At 42.7% G+C, this 17,071-nt stretch overlaps 1 protein-coding gene across 1 annotated transcript in view; it reads left to right on the top strand.

Annotated features, from left to right (window-relative positions):
• OTUD7A (OTU deubiquitinase 7A) overlaps positions 1-17,071 on the top strand; it is a 372,333-nt gene that overhangs the window by 79,598 nt on the left and 275,664 nt on the right. The window lies entirely within an intron of this gene.

Below are 17,071 nucleotides of genomic sequence, written 5' to 3'. Positions count from 1 at the left end.
AGGAAAGTCTGTGCTTATCACTTAATCTCAAATGAACTGTGTCACTACTGCATAACTCTTCATTTTAGGATTAGAATGCAAGCACCAATTCGAATTTGTCTAGATTTCTTTTAGCCTCAAATTGCTTTCTGCAAAGGATAATCTCATTTCCCATCTTAAAAAACTTAATAAAAATAACTCAATTTTATTATTGTTTAAAAGATTTATGGCAGCTGTATTTTTATCTTCAGTTTTACAGATCTTTAGTCAATATTAGGGCAGTAACTAAACTGTGGAGATAAAAGAAGCTACCTGTTATTTCATTTGAACCTAATTGCATTGACTCTATTTTTAAATTAAATCTTGAGAACATTAATTTATATATCTGGGTTGTGTATAAACCCAAGGAGAAACAATAATGTTTTATTCATCTGCAGGTTAAACTGAGAAGAAACTGAGGGCTGATGGGGGTGGGAGGGAGGGGAGGGTGGGTGATGGGCATTGAGGAGGGTACCTGTTGGGATGAGCTCCTGGTGTTGTATGGAAACCAATTTAACAATAAATCTCATATATTAAAAAAATAAATAAAAATATATTCATTTTCAGGTTAGGATGGGGCCTCTTCTCATGAAACATTCACTCAGAAAGCTCTTACCCAGGGCCCTGAAGGTAAAAGGCACTCCCTAGACAGTTGGCTGGGGGCAAGGAGATTGCAGAAATGATTTCCGGATTTCTAACACTCAAATGTAAGTTCCATGAAGGCAGGACTTTTTCTTTTTCTTTTTCTTTTTAGTGTTGTCACTTTGCAAATTGGAGAGTTTTTTTTTTTAATTGAAGTACAGTTCACATACAACGTTACAGTAGTTTCACATGTACAACGTATCAACTCAACAACTCCACATATTACACCCTTGCCTGCCCCTGTAAATGTAATCACTATCTGTCACCAAACAACACCACTACCATATTACTGACTATATTCCCCATGCTGCACCTTCCATTCCTGTGACTCTTCTACTCATATCAGGAAATTTGTATTTCTTAATCTACTGTATCTATTTTACCCACTCCCTTCACTCACCTCCCCTCTGGCAACCATCACTTTGTCCTATGTATGAATGTATGGATGTCCTCTGTATGTATGAGTCTTTGTTTTGTTTTTTGTTTGTTCTTTTGTTTTGATTTTTAGATTTTACATATAAGTGAAATCATATGGTATTTGTCTTTCTGTGCCTGGCTTATCTCACTTAGCACAATACTCTCTAGCTCCATTTATGTCAGTACAAATGGTAAGATCTCATTCTTTTTTGTGGCTGAGTAATATTCCATTGTATATTTATACCACATTTTTATTTTTATGGGCACTTGGGTCGCTTCCACATCTTAGCTGTTGTAAATAATGCTACAGTAAACATAGAGGTACATACAGCTTTTCAAATTAGCGTTTATGTTTTCTTCAGCTGAATACCCAGCAGTAGGATTATTGGATCGTATGATATTTCTGATTTTTTGAGGAATATCCATACTGTTTGCAATAGTGAGTGTCTCTAAACTACTTGTAAGAAAGATGTTTCTATCCTTTTCTTGTGTTTTACTTATTGATGGGGTCAGGAAAATACTTGTTGACCACATATGAAGTAAATAATCTTTTTTTTCTACCTGTTAATAGATAGTATCACTATTTCTGTCATAGGGGTACATGTATCTTTTCAAATTAGTGTTTTTATTTTCTTTGGGTAAGTACCCCATGGTGGAATTATTGGATCATATGGTATTTCTGTGTTTTTTTTTATTTTTTGAAAATGTTCTCCACAGTATTCTCCATAGTGGCTGCACCAATTTACATTCTCACCAACAGTCCACGGGTGTTCCCTTTTCTCCACATCCTCACCAACACTTGTTATTTTTGTCCTTTTGATTCTAACCATTTTGACAAGTATAAGGTGTTATCTTACCGTGGTCTTGATTTGTGTTTTCCCAATAATTACTATTGTTGAGCATCTTTTCATGTGTCCGTTGGTCATTTGTATACTTTCTTTGTAAAAATGTCTATTCCCATTTTTAATCGGATTATTTGTTTGTTCTGTGTTGAGTTGTGTAACTTCTTTACATATGTTCTATTATATAAAATACTATAATAGGGGTATTAACCTCTTATTGGATATATCATTTACAAATATCTTCTTCCATTCCATAGGTTGTCTTTTTGTTTTGTTGATGGTTTCCTTTGCTGTGCAGAAGCTTTCTATTTTGGTTTATTTTTGCTTTCATTTGCCATGCTTTAGGAAACTTATCTAGAGGGGTGCCTGGGTGGCTCAGTCAGTTCAGCGTCCGACTTCGGCTCAGGTCACGATCTCACAGCTCGTGAGTTCAAGCCCCACCTCAGGCTCTGTGCTGAAGCTCAGACCCTGGAGCCTGCTTCAGATGCTGTGTCTCACTCTCTCTGCCCCTCACCCCATTCATGCCCCCCCCTCTCTCAAAAATAAACATTAAACAAAATTTTAAAAGCATTCATAAAAAAAAAGGAAACTCATCTAGAAAAATGTTGGTATGGCTAATGTCAGAGAAATTATTGATTTCTCAGACATTCTAATTCTCAGAGAATTAGAAAATATTTCTAAAAGTTTTATGGCTCCATGTCTCACATTTAGGTCTTTAATCCATTTTGATCTTATTTTTGTGTATGGTGTAAGAAAGTGGTTCAGTTTTGTTCTTTTGCTTAGAGCTGTCCAGTTTTCCTGGCACCATTTATTGAAAAGACTATCTTCTCCCCCATTGTATATTCTTGCCTCCTTTACTGAAGATTAATTGACCATATTAGTATGGGTTTATTTGGGGGCACTCTATCCTCTTCCATTGATTTGAGTGTCTGTTTTTGTGCTAGTACTCTACTGTTTTGATTACTATAGCTTTGTAGTATATCTTGAATTCCAGGACTGTGATATGCCCAGCTTTGTCCTCTTTCTCAAGATGGCTTTCGCTATTTTGGTCTTTTGTGGTTCCATACGAATTTTAGGATTATTTGTTCCAGTTCTGTGAAAAATTCTATTGGTATTTTTATTGGACTTACATGTGTTTTGTTTTGTTTCATTCACTGCCCCATCCTCAGCCTTTAGAACAATGCCAGCTAGCACTTAGTAGGTGCTTAATAATATGCTCAATGAATCATTTGATTGATTTGATAATCATTTGATTATCAAGTTTACAGTTTTCTACAATCCCCTTATATTATACTGATAATGATTGGCACTCAACAAAAATAGGAAGTAATAATTTTATATCAGAATATGGGTCTATATTATTGTGATTGTCACATTGCCTTCTGCATTGTGAGATAGTTATTAAATAATCTCCTTAAATATAAAACTGTCAGTGTAAATTTACTTTGCCAGATATTAAGGCATACCACAAATCTATAGTTATTAAAAATTGTGGTCTTAGTACAAATACAGGTAAGTAGCCCCGTAGCACAGAATAGGGAACTCAGAGTCAGACTTCCATGTGACAGGAGCTTAATGTATGTTAAGGTAGAACCACAAATCAATAGGGAAAGTTCCTATATCAAAACTTTCCACATAGGGTAAATTTCTATGTAGAGAAAAATAAAACTGGATCCATACCAAAGACTATATAAACAAAGTTAAAGACTGCACTGTGACAGATAACACTATAAAGTTAATTGAAGAAGATTCAGGTATAGAAAGGACTTCTGAAATAAAACTTTAAGAGCACAAATTGTAAGGCAAAAATTAATGAATCTGATCACATCAAAATTAAGATTTTCCCATCAATGAAGGCTACCTTGTATAGCATTAACAGACAGCTGACAGATTGGAAGAAAATACCAGCAATATCAAGTAACAATATGCAAGGAGCTCTTCCAAATCAACAACCAAGAGGAGCCCAGATGGGAAAACAGGCAAAGTACCTAATCAGGCATTTTACATAACAAGAAAATCACAAGGCTAAAAAGCAAATGAATAGACGCTCTAAGTCATTTTTAATCAGAGAAGCATGCATTGAAAAGCAATTGAATGGCCTTTTGTAAATAACAGAGAAAATGTGCTGTCTCCTTTTTCTAAGCCTTCCACTGGTAACCCTGGCCACAGAAATGAAGGCTTAAGAAGATGGTATCTTCCTATCCCTTCCAGAACTGTGATTTAATAATGACAGGGCATGAGAAGGAAACATGTTTAGTTTTGGTTCATAAAACACAGTATGCATGAGTAGGGGTGCTTTCTAGGAAGAAAGCAGCAGAGGACCATGAAGAACCATAGAGGACCATAGTGATGGAAGACTCAGTGAGGAGAGAAGCCACTGGGAGACCAGGTCAGGCAGGAAGTGACCCTCTGGCCCAGTGGGAAGCCATTGAGACTACAGGAAAGGGAGAGGATACCCTGGTCTTCACTCCTGCCCCCCACATTCCAGTTGCCCCCACTCTTCCTTCCCTTCTAAATAGGCAATCCGGGTAGGTGACGGCTGCCACCAGGCCAGAAGCAGTCCAGAAGATGGGAACTGAAGAGACCAAAGATCCCCCAGTGGATGCTGACCAGGGAGAGAATGACAGGCTCTGTCCTGTCCATCGGAAAGGGCATTCATGGCCACTTCCTGGGGAGGTTCTGGGAAGAGTTAGGAAACAAAGCAGCACAGGTCCCCTGAGCACCCTCACGGACAGTGGGGATGGTGAAGCAAGTTATGGTCATTTTCAGTGTCCATGTGCCACCCACCACTTTGTGTTTGGGGCAAGGTACTTGTGTTTTCTATGGATGGTGGTGAGGAGGACATCAGTCCTGCAGGACTGCCTGGTAGGATTGCTTAGAATTCCAAGGCACGCTGTGCAAGACAACCTGGCAGGAGCCCGTATCCCTCTTTCCCCCCGGGGCTATTGCCAGGGGTTTGCATGGAAGAGCTCCCAGATGATGCCCTGTCACTGCTCAGTCACTGGGGTCCCACTGTTTACCAAGCACTCTTGGAGGTCAGTTATGACCCTGGACTCAGAGACTGCATAGGTAGGTAAGAAGGTGAAATGTGCCTTTATGAGTTTATGTTCTTGTGGGAAGACAGGCCATCCACATGTGCATAAATAAGAAAATGATCTGGCAATGATAATCGCTGTGCCGAGAACTAAAACAGCTCGGTGTAGTAAAGAGACTGGGAGCTACTTCAGCCTGAGTAGTCGGCAGAGGGTCTCAGAGAAGAAACCATTCAAGATGGGAACTGAAGGAGATGGAGAAGCCAGGCCACTGGATGGTGTGGAGAAGGAGTCAAGTCCACAGCAGGGTGGAGCTTTGTGAGCCTGGCTGTAGAGTTTGAATTTTGGTTCAAACATGATGAGAAGTTGTTGAGAGAGTTTAAATTGGGGGTGATGAAATTTGTTTCTGCCTTTTAGAAAACCACCTCCTGCTGGATGGGGTTTGGATTGCAGTTAGGCAGAGTAGATGCAGGGGTATTAGTCAGGGGGACAGTCAGCCGGGCAAGAGATGCTACGAAGTAGATAAAGTAGTGGCAGAGAAATAACAAGAGATGGAGAGATTTGATACATGTGCTGTATTTGTCCACTGATTGAATTGGATGCCAAGAAAAAGAAGAAATAAGGAAGGCCTAGATTTTTGGCTTGGAAGCTGGGTGGATGCTGGTGCTATTTATTAAGCAGAGAAGAGAATATGAACAAGTTTGGGAGGGTGTGGGGGTAGGAAATCAAGAGTTCTGTCAGGGTGATGTTGAGTTTGAGGTGAGTGGGAATGTCAGGTGGGCAGTTGAATGTAGAAATCCAGAGTTCCAGTGACTGGCCTCCTCTGCAAGTACAGATGCTATTTAGAGCCTTCACAGACGAATGCACTTAGGGAGAGTGTAAGTGGAGACAGAGATGAGAAGCAGTACAGACAGAGTCCTGCATCCCAGGACATTTGTCAGCAGAGCTACGAAGCACCTGCTAAGGAAGAAGGGGGGCCCAGAGAGGATGGGCGTCAGGAAAGCCTCAGGAAGGCAATGTTTCGAAAGGGGCAAGGGGACAGATGTGTAGGCTATGCCTGAAAACCAATTAATATAAAGTGTGCTTCCTGGCAGATCAAAGAAACATGCCAGATCAGTCAGCCCAAAGCTGATGAGAGAGTCTTTGAGATGCTGGGGTTGGTCTGGGACCTTTTATACCTTACTCCCTCCTCACATGCCCTCCTCACATGCCCATGTCATGAATACCCATTTAATTAACTAAGCTTTTCCTATTCTACAAAATAGAATTCAGGCCTTGCTTTGACACACTTACTCACAAAGAGGGTCATAGCAAGGAAAACAAAACAGAAAGTAGAATGATGGAATAGAACGTTTGAAAGATCCCTGAGAAGCTCCTTTGAAAATCACCTTACCTGTGTAACAAACTCCAACTTTCTAGAGACCAGTCGACTCACAGAAGATGGCAATTATAAGGTCAGGCCTAGAACTCAAGACCTCCACTGTTTGTAGCCTGAAAATGTCAGGCCTGTGGAAAGGCCTGTGAAAAATGTCACTTCAGTACTTGTCTCAATTGTCAGATTCTTACCCCAACTTAGAAATAAGACCTCAACCTCTCACTCTGTCTCCGCCACACCTTCTTTCCAGTAGTTCCGTAAAGGGACCATCCCCTCCTGTGTGCTTGGGGCATCTTGTGGCAGCGCCTCCGGCCAGGGCTGCTATTAATGTGCCTGAGGTGGGGTGGGCCCAGAGGGGGCTGCAGACTGCAGGAGCAGTTTCGTTGGCTGAGTTGCTGTGGGGTCATCGGCCGGAAGGCAGTTCACTGTGGGTGCCAGACTGAGGTCACAGGCCAGTTGCAGCCCTAGAAATCCTTCCATTCCAGAATTGCAGCATGAACCTAAGCCCTCCTTCCACACACTCAGACTTCGGGGAGATGTTTTGTGCTTTCTCTTCTTTTTCTTCAGGTTATTCATTTAATTTGTTAAAAAAAAAAAGTGTGAGCTCGGGAGAGGGGCAGAGAGAGAGAGAGAGAGAGAGAGAGACAGATAATCCCAAACAGGTTCCACACTCAGTGCAGATCCTGACACGGGCTCAATCTTATGACCCTGGGATCATGACCTGAGCCAAAATTAAGAGTCGGACGCTTTGGGGCACCTGGATGGCTCAGTCAGTTAAGCATCCAACTTCAGCTCAGGTCGTGATCTCACAGTCGATTCGTGGGTTCGAGCCCCGCATCGGGCACTGTGCTGACAGATCAGAGCCTGGAGCCTGCTTCAGATTCTGTGTCTCCCTCTCTCTCTGCCCCTCACCTGCTAATTCTCTCTGTCTCTTTCTTTCCCTCTCCCTCTCTCTCTCTTTCTCTCTCTCTCATAAATAAACATTAAAAAAAATTAAGAGTCAAACGCTCAATGGACTGAGCCACCCAGGCCCCCAAAAATCGTCTATTTAATGTTTTCCTTCTCTCCTCCTTTTTTATTAACCTCTCATTCTTGTGAGAGGATTTCTAGCCTTTGAATCAAGAGACCTGGGTTTCAGGCATTAGCTCTCCTTTGAAGGCCTCAAGATTCTCATGCATAAAACAAAGGCTCAGGGATACAACAGGGCAGTTCTCCTAACTGTGGCCCCCAATAAGCAGCATCAAAATCACCTGGGAACTTGCTAGAAATGCACATTTTCTCGCCCCCAACCCCAGCTATACTGACTCAGAATCTCAGGGATGGGCTCAGCCACCTTGTTTTCACAGGCCCTGCTGGAATTCTGACCCCTGCCATGCTGTGGGAAGTGTGGCATTAGAGGCATCGCTGTTGGCTCCTATCCCCACTATATCTGGGAAGAATGACATACTCCTGTCAGTATTGACTTCATAGGGCAGTGATGGCTGTACTCCACACGGTAGAATCTTGGACTCTAGAGATTGATCCAGCTGTGTGTAGTTTAATCTGTATCCTCACCCTTACTCCAGCTTTGGAGAACCCTGAGACCCTGTGGTCACTGGTCATGTCAGTGCTGGCATGCCATAGCTCCAAATTCATGGAAGCAGTGGTGGAAGAGGCAGGCAGGTAGGACAAGGTTGGTGAGGCTAAAATGTAGACCTGGCTTTTCTGAGTTTTACCTTTTTCTTCCCCACTGGTGTCTTTTGGCTGATATAATTGTGACAGGGGTGAGAATAAGAGGCATTGGCATTCTCTGCTCCCTTCTCTCCATGTGCTTCTCTAAGCCACCTCCCTCTGTGTTGCTCTGCTCTGGGGCCAGTTGTGGTGATCATGATAATAGGTGGATCTGAGTGGATTTCCTCTAAGTGGAGGAAAATTAGAGGCCCAAATAATTTGTATTAGAGACTAAAGCTATTGCTAAAGGGAAGATTAGAATGGCCAAAAGAGAAGGGGACATGGAGAGAGCCCCACAGCTGGGTTGGCGGGGGGAGCCACAGAACAGCTGACTTAATGTGGGGGCTTAGGGAACCGCATGTCTCAGGTGATCATCCATGAAGGAGGATGTTACACATCTTCTTGTAGGGACATACTTCTTGCAGAAACATGCATGTTTCTTTCAGGTGCACCATCTGCCAAAACCAGGGCATGAGGAAAAAGGTCCAGGATTTTTGAGATATGTGATGTTAAGCCTCAGTAACACCAAACTAAGTAGGAAGAATTTGAGGTTTAGGAAATATAATCACAGAGAAGGACACACGTGTTGTCCTTACTGCTACATCTTTTAATTTTAGAGAGTTCATGTGAAAAATTTCCTGACCTCACTCTTTATTTCTAAAACTAACAGTGCTGGAAACATTTAGAGTGTTGAAATTTTGGTAGGGATTGCTTTCAGACATCTTTAGATCAATTGTATTTCTCAGACGACACCATAGTAAGGAAGCAAAAAGATTCCCATTTGATTGAATATGAAGATGAACATGACTCTGATTACAGATTAATTCCTTAGCAGATTCTCCTAGTTTTCTCCCCAATATGAGGCAAGTCATGGTTTAGAGATGTTTAGTGTTGCTTCTAGTAAATGCTGGTGGATGATCGGGGCATCCATTACACAGTGTTTAATGGAGTGTGTCCCTTCTGAAAGCATCACAGAACTGAAATTCATTACCAGCCTCTTCAAGATTTTAATGATGCTGGAGATCTAACTAGGTATAAAATTATGGTAATAGCTATATGACAACATCCAGAGAGACTTAAGAGAGAATAGAATTTGGAGTTTGGCTCCCTGTATTTAGTACTTGTATGGCCTTGGAAAAATCACTGCACCTCCTTGGGTCCCATTCTGTTTATGTGTACAATAAGCATTAAAAAGAAATCCTGAAAAAATAAATAAAAAATAAATAAATAAAAAGAAACCCTAGAGGCAGAAACTGAGATAATATGAGATGCTCTTTGTAAACTATGATGGGCTATACAAGCATTTTCTCTATGCTGTGGAAAGCTTTGGGGTCCCTTTCTCAACACCCTCTGTGATGCCCTTTCCCTCACCGCTCACATTGTTGCACTGTGTAGAAATGGCCTTGGCCTCCTGCACCCCTCTATCACTATCACAGTTGTCTGGCAGGTGCCTTACCCATGGTGGGGCCAACACAATTCCCACTATAGACTATGGATGAACCCACGGAGGGGTACCTAATGGGTAATGTGTTTTTTTCTGGGACTTTGAAAATGGTTCCTCAGGAGAGTCATCTCTTCTTGAATTCATTAATTTGTAACCTAGAAACTGGGTTGTTGTCTATGGCCATCAATGGATGGAAAACAAAAAAAGATATGGGAATCGAGAGAGCACCATTTGGGTACCTGATAGCACCACAGATGTGGTTCCTGTCCAGTCTAAAGCACCAGGATCTCTTCTGGCCTTGGAGCATCTATCCTTCCCTCATTTGCTTAAGCTAACCCACATGGGTTTCTGTAACTGCTGCCCAAAGAGTCCTTTGGCATGATGCCTCATCGGTTATATTAGTTCAGTCTTCTCCTATTTCTCAGTGTCTGAAACTGTGGTTTAGTGCATTAAAATACAAGGAAGAGAAGAAAGAGGTATAAATATTGGAAAGATAGAAACAAAACTAGTATCCTTTGCAACCAATATGATAATTTACCTAGGAAAATTCAAGAGCATCCATTCATTCAGACAGTTATTCAAAAAATTAATTCTTGAGTGGTACTCAGGGCCTAGCATTGTGGAATGACTTAAAATTATTAAAGTATTCAGCAAAGTGCCAATTATAAGATAATTATATAACAGTAGGCTTTTATGTTAAATAAAGCATATTACAAATGCTTTGATGTTGGATAAGACTTGGGCCATTCCTGGAGGCTACCCTGCATGAGACATATTCCTAGGGTCTTATGCCAGTCCAAACCCCTTGATTTCACCTAAGTAATGAACCATATCTAAAGACCTTCCCATATCCCACTCATTGGAGGTGTTTTGCACTTTTATGAATTCTGTGATATGCGTGATATCGCCTGTTATGTCTATAAGCCATTCTGCATTGTTTTAATTCAGAGTTTCTCACCATAATGAATTCTATGATGTACTGTGAAACTTAAGTTAAATCTAAAGAAATTCCCATGTTTATCACATTCAGAGGGGTTCTCAGCAATATGGGCACTCTGGTGTCAAGCATGTTGATGTGCACTGAGTGCCTTGCCATGTTATTTTTTTTAATGTTTGTTTATTTATTTTGAGAGAGACAAAGAGAGCATATGCGGGGTAGGGGCAGAGAGAGAGAGAGAGAGAATGAGAGAGGGGGAGAGAGAGAGAGAGAGAGCGAGAGAGAGAGAGAGAGAGAGAGAATCCCAAGCAGATTCCATGCTGTCAGTGCATTAGCACAGAGCCTGATCTCACAAACTGTGAGATCATGACCTGAGCCAAAGTTGAGAGTCAGATGCTTAACCAGTTGAGCCACCCAGCCACCCCCGCCTTGTCATGTTATTAATCATAGTCATGGGGTATCTTTCCAATATGAATTATCCAATGTGGTCTAAGGCCACCCCCTAGCCTAAATGCCTACCACATTCCTTTAAAAAATGTTTTAATGTTTATTTTTGAGAGAGAGAGAGAGAGAGAGAGAGAGAGAGAGAGAGAGAGAGAAAGAGAGAGAGACAGAGAAAGAGGGAGACACAGAATCTGAAACAGGCTCCAGGCTCTGAGGTGACAATACGGAGCCTGATGTGGAGCTCAAACTCGTGAACCGTGAGATTATGAACTGAGCTGAAGTTGGACACTTAACTGACTGAGCCACCCAGGTGCCCCTATCACATTCCTTACAGTCACTGGGTTTCTGTCCATTATGAATTCTCTGATGCAGGACATTTTTTTTCATAGCTGATTTTCACACATCTTCATCAAAATTTTGGAAAACTTGTCATTCTTATTAAAGAATAAAATACTTTCTTTTTGTTTCCTTTCTGAACTAATTTTCAGGATGCCTAGGTGGCTTAGTCAGTTGAGCATCCAACTCTTGGTTTTTGCTCAGGTCATGATTCCAGGGTCATGAGATCGAGCCCCATGTCAGACTCTTCACTGAGCGTGAAGCTGCTTGAGATTCTTTCTGTCTCCCTCTGCCTCTCTCCCCAGCTTGCATTCGCTCTCTAAAATAATGATAATAGTAAATTTTTAAACAGAACTAAGTTTTAAGGTAACAATCACTTCCACTTACTGAGCCAACAAATATGTATTGTCTTCTTCCTTCCCTCACAACCATTAAGGGCCCTTTTTATGGCTCCATAAGGTGATCACATCAGGCTTAGAAAAACAATGTCCTGCACTGAGATTAAGCTACTAGCTCTCCATGAGCACATACTGGTACAACTTCTTTGGAGCAGGGTCCAGACTGCCCCACCATCCCTGTGGGACATACATGGCCACATCTATGCAAGTCATTGGTCTCTGTGTCATGGTTTTTTACCCATAAGATCTAATCAGGCCTCCTTGGGTTTCTCCACTGGAGAAGCATCTCTAGAGATAAATATTGTAAAACATTTCCCCTTCTCCTTGAGATATTTTTGGAGAACAACAGGTCTCACACTCATAGTGAGATGGATTGAGGTGGCTGGAGTCTGTCTCTGATACCACTGCAGGGTTCTGGGTCAGAGCTCTGGGGGCCCCCCAGACTTCCGAATACCAGAGCCAGTTGGCTGTAACCTTTGTACAGCCAAGGCTGTACCTTTGTACAACCTCCATTCCAGGACTTCCTTCTTGGGGATGTTTCTTTGAAGCCACCTCCATGTGGCTATGAGGTGAGATAATGGAGGGAGTAGCAAAGCACCGAGAATCCTGGGACCCAGCGACAAACACCATAACACTGCACTCACAGAGAGGCATGCACCTGTCACCCAACCACTGTGCATGGCTCACCACCCTTGTGACACACCCCAGCATGGTCACTGGTCACACACTCACTCCCACACTCACTCCCACACTCACCCACCCTCTATCTGGCTAATGCACACAAGAAGAGGTTCTGGTAACAACACATGCTATCTACACTCTGTCCAGGAAGATTTAGAAATAAGTACTGATGGAAGATAGAGACCTGGCTCTACTAGATAGTAACATTTTAGGGGTGTCTTGGTGGCTCAGTCAGTTGAGTGTGCCACTCTTGGTTTTGGCTCAGGTCATGATCCCAGGGTTGCAAGATTGAGCCCCACATTGGGCTTTGTGCTGAGCGTGGAGCCTGCTTAAGATTCTCTCTCCCTCTGCCCCTCATCCCCACTTGTGCTCGTACTCTCTCTCTTTGTCTCTCTCCCTCTCTGAAAATAAATAAATAAATAAATAAATAAATAAATAAATAAATAAATAACATTTAAAAAATAATAATGGTAGCTAATATTAAATTAGTGCTTATTATATTCCCAGCTCTGTTTTGTGTATCATTTAATCCCCTGATCAGCTGTATTAGGAAGGTGCTACTTGGCCCATTTTATAAGTAAGACAACTGAGGCACAATATTACTGTGTCATTTGTGCAAAGTCACACAGCTAGTCTATGACTTAAATGGCTTGAGTTCAAGGACATTATTAAGTTAATTTGTTTTCTATTTTTTTGTTTTTGTTTTTGTTTTTGTAACTCTGGAAGTGAGGAATCCCAAAGACTATTGGCACCTGGTACTTAATACCCACCATTGCTTTTGCACCATCAGTGTCAGCACAGTGAAAACACAAATACAGTCCTAGAACAACTGTGGAAATACTTTGACCTTGTGGAGCCTCTGAAAGGGTGTTGAGGAACCTCCGCTCTGGGATTCCTGCAGGGCAATGAAGATCCCGGCACCCGGAGTGGTGGGGATATTGTCCCCCCCAACACTTGCCCACAGCAAGTGTCTGGGCTAAGCTCTGACTGAACATTTTCTCTGGCTTCTAGAAGCCTGGAAAATCTGTTCCCCCTTTCTTCCTACTCTCCTCTAAGCTTTCTTCTCCCGTGGTTTCCAGAATGCCACAGCTTTCGGTTTCTCCTCAGCTCAGTGGCAACTCCTTTCCCATCTTACCTCCCGATTCTTCATATTGCTTTCTTTACCTGATCTTCAGATGTTGGAAGCTTGAAGCCTCAGCCCTGAGTCCTGTTCTCTTGGTTCAGCTCTTGTTTGGGGGTCTTCAAGTCCCATGGCTTTAAATGCCATTTTTGTGCAGATCCCAAAAGTTACATGCCAGGCAGAACATGCTCCTGAGCCCCAGGCCAGTCTGCCAGTTGCCTGTGGGACATCTCCCTGTCCATGCCTCACTGGCATCTACAACCGGGGTGCCTGAAGGATCTCTCGACTCTGCCTGCCCTGCCATGCTTCTCCTCTAGGCACCCCCATTTCCAGAAATGACTTCTTCCTTACTGAGATCTTCAGAGATTTTAAAGTCCCATACAACACCTCTCTCTCAACACAGCAGATTCATCATGAAGTCTTAAGAAGTTATTTCCAGTTACCTTCTTCCCATTGTCACTGCTATTCTGCCAATCATTCAAATGTCCTTGTGACCTCTGACCCTTTGGGTCATCACTGGTATCCTGCCAGTACCCACTGCAGACCCATCTGCCTGCTCACACAACATCTCCAGCATCTAGCACAGTGCAGAGGTTGGAGCGGGCTCAGTGACTGCATCACAAATGCATGCATGCCAAAAGAGCCCCTACCAGTCAGTAAGAAAACATATACCTTGAAATGGCCAAAGGACTGGGACAAACAGTTCACAAAAGAGAAATAAAAGTGGCCAGTGAGGTTTAAAACTGTATTCAACTTCACTAGCAATTGGATCCTGGAAGACCAGTTGGCAGTATGTATGTATCAGGGTCCTTAAAACTAATGCTTAATGTTCCACGATTCTTTAAAGAATCTCTCTACAGATGCCTGAAAGTACAATGTACAGATTTATATGTGAAAATGTTTCTCCATTATTTAATCTGTCACAAATATTTGGTAGCAGTAAAATTCCCCTCAATATGGTAACAGTTAAGTAAATAAAAGTGGGTGACTTTAGTGGCCCAGTGTAGCTGGAGCATAGACAGAGCATATGAGGATGGAAACACTGTGTGGGGTCCAAGCATCACCAGGCATTGGGTTCCCAGTAAGCAGTCAGAACAAGTGTAATTGTCAGAATTTAAGGGAAAAGGAGAGGGGTGCTAGCTAATCCAGGATAGACGTGGGGTATGTGTTGCTTTTAAAGGATGCACACATTGGCATAGTCAGGCTTTAAAATATATTTGTGTGAGTGAGATGACAAAACCATGTCTTTCAGCAGAGAGAGCTGACCAAGCATGGTCTCACAAAGCTGGCAGGAGTGAGGGGTAGACTTGGGAGGGCCAGGGCCAGAACCCAGCTGTCACCCTACACAGCTTCAGCATATCCCAGTTGATCCAATTCAATGTTCTTATTACCACTGCTACATGACAAATGACTCCAAAACTTCACAGTTCAAGGGGCCTTTTTATTAGGCTTGAATTAAGACAGGACATGATAGGGATGGCTTGTCTCTGCTTCATGAAGTCTGAGGCCCCAGCTGGGAGACTTGAAGACTGAAGACTGGAACAACCTGACAGCTCGTTCTGGGGCCTGGCTTTGGATGGCTCAAATGCTAAGATTGCCAACCAAGCACCAACACAGGGTCTCTCCATGGAGCCTGGCTTCCTGACAGCATGGCGGCCACAGGATCTTTGTTACTTAGAGTCACTGAGCTCTTGGCGCACATGCAGCCCTCGCTGCATCACTTACAAGACCAACCCTTGGAGGTCACGTCACAGGTGTCTGATATGTTCCATTGACCCTGCAGTCATGAGCTGACTCGGAATCGAGGAGACAGGTCATAGACCCCTCCTCTCAGTGGGAGGGGTGGCAGGGCCATACTGGAGAAGACCAAACACGATTGGGGCATTGCTGTGATGATAGAAATGCCTCATCCTGTTAGAAAATACTGTTTGTCACAAGGGTTATTATCAACATTAAGCAACCAAATAAGAGGCCAATATATAACCCTACTTTTTAAATTTGTCATAAAAAATGTAAGTGCTAATAGATGCAGAGTGTTTGTGCCTGTGATCAGTGCATTCTTTCCCTGTGAAAAGCTTGTGGAAGCTCCTGACTTTTTAGAACATGGAATGCAAGGAATTGAATGACTATGTGTAGCATTTTCAGACATCAAACCTACTGCTGGTTTTCTGTAGAGATGGAGGTAGCACATAAACTTGGTCGAATACTCAGGTAGGTTCCTTCACCCTTTCTCCTGCGGACAGAAGTTGGAGGAGCTCTTTCTTGCCTGTTTCAGCAGCTCCTCTTCCTGTTTAGCTCATGCATTCTGTCCACAGGCCACACTTCAGCAGATGCTTGCATGCCTTTCTTCAGTTACTAGGAGGGTTATGAGAGAGCCCCTGCTCAGTCTCTTTCCAGGCTGCATGCATTGTCCAGGACCACTGAGAGCTCAGGTGTCAGTGTCAGCAGGCTGAGGTTCAGACAGTCACACTGGCAAAGCTCAGCATGCTAGCTCCTTCCAGCACCTTCTACATCCCTGCAACAGTATCTGCCTGTAGGTGAGCCTTGTTTTAGGTTTTCTTTACTTAATAGTTTAATTCAAGAATTTAATTCAGCATGAAGTTGATTATACCCCTGTTGTCCAAAAGACAAGTAACTATTTCTTAACATTGGAAGCTCCTCTAAGAATTATATATATCTAGGGGTGCCTGGTGGCTCAGTTGGTTAAGCGTCCAACTCTTGACTTTGGCTCAGGTCATGATCTTGCAGTTCGTGGGTTTGAGCCCCGCATCAGGCTCTGCACTGACAGCATGGAGCTGCTTGGGATTTTGTCTCCCTCTCTGCTCCTCCCCTGCTTGCTATCTCTCTCAAAAAATTATATATATATATATATATATATATATGTATATACACATACATATTTATATGTAAGTATGTGTATATATATGTATATGTATATATATGTATGCATACACACACACACACATGAGCTAGGAGCTAATTTGAACATTAGGTGCTCATGTGTATGTTATTAGAAGTAAAGAAAACAGTAGGAAATCTCGTGGGGTGAGCTAAATTGATGCATGGATGCTTTAAAGTGATTTCATAAAACAGAGGGACAGATATGCAGACTCTTAATTACAGCTACCGCAGCCTGTCTACTTCCGTCATGGTCATTATTTAATCAATCTCTTTCCTGAGTGAAGATGGTCCACATACACACACACACACCAGGGTAAATGACAGCATATTTTGCTGTTCTGTCCTGGCCCTGGTTGTGGAGACCTCTGGACTGCACTAAGAATACTTCAAAGACCCTTCGTGGAAGTTAGTGGGACATGCGATTCCCAATCTTGGCACGTCAGGTCAGCAGGAACCTTTGAAAGCATGAATTCCAAACCTAATCTTCCTGATGACAGATCTGAGGTGGTCAACTTCTTTCCCATTGTGTGTCTGCATTGTAGCCCTCCCCACCTACCTACCTCCATGTCCCTCTCACCTAGTCTCCCTGGCCTCGACAGTGATCCAGGAAGAGGGTTCTGGTAGCCAGAGGTTGACAGTGACAACCTGGGTTAATGTTCTGAAAGTTTCCCTGGGAACCCAAATCTGTGTGTGAAAAGGTGTGACAATATACTGAGATGCTTTCCTTGGGTTTCAGATCCAATCAGACATCTGTTTTCAATATACAGAGGCCTT

This window comes from Prionailurus bengalensis, chromosome B3 (genome assembly GCF_016509475.1).
Source record: "Prionailurus bengalensis isolate Pbe53 chromosome B3, Fcat_Pben_1.1_paternal_pri, whole genome shotgun sequence".
Lineage (NCBI taxonomy): Eukaryota > Metazoa > Chordata > Mammalia > Carnivora > Felidae > Prionailurus > Prionailurus bengalensis.
This window is presented reverse-complemented; position numbering and strand designations above follow the sequence as displayed.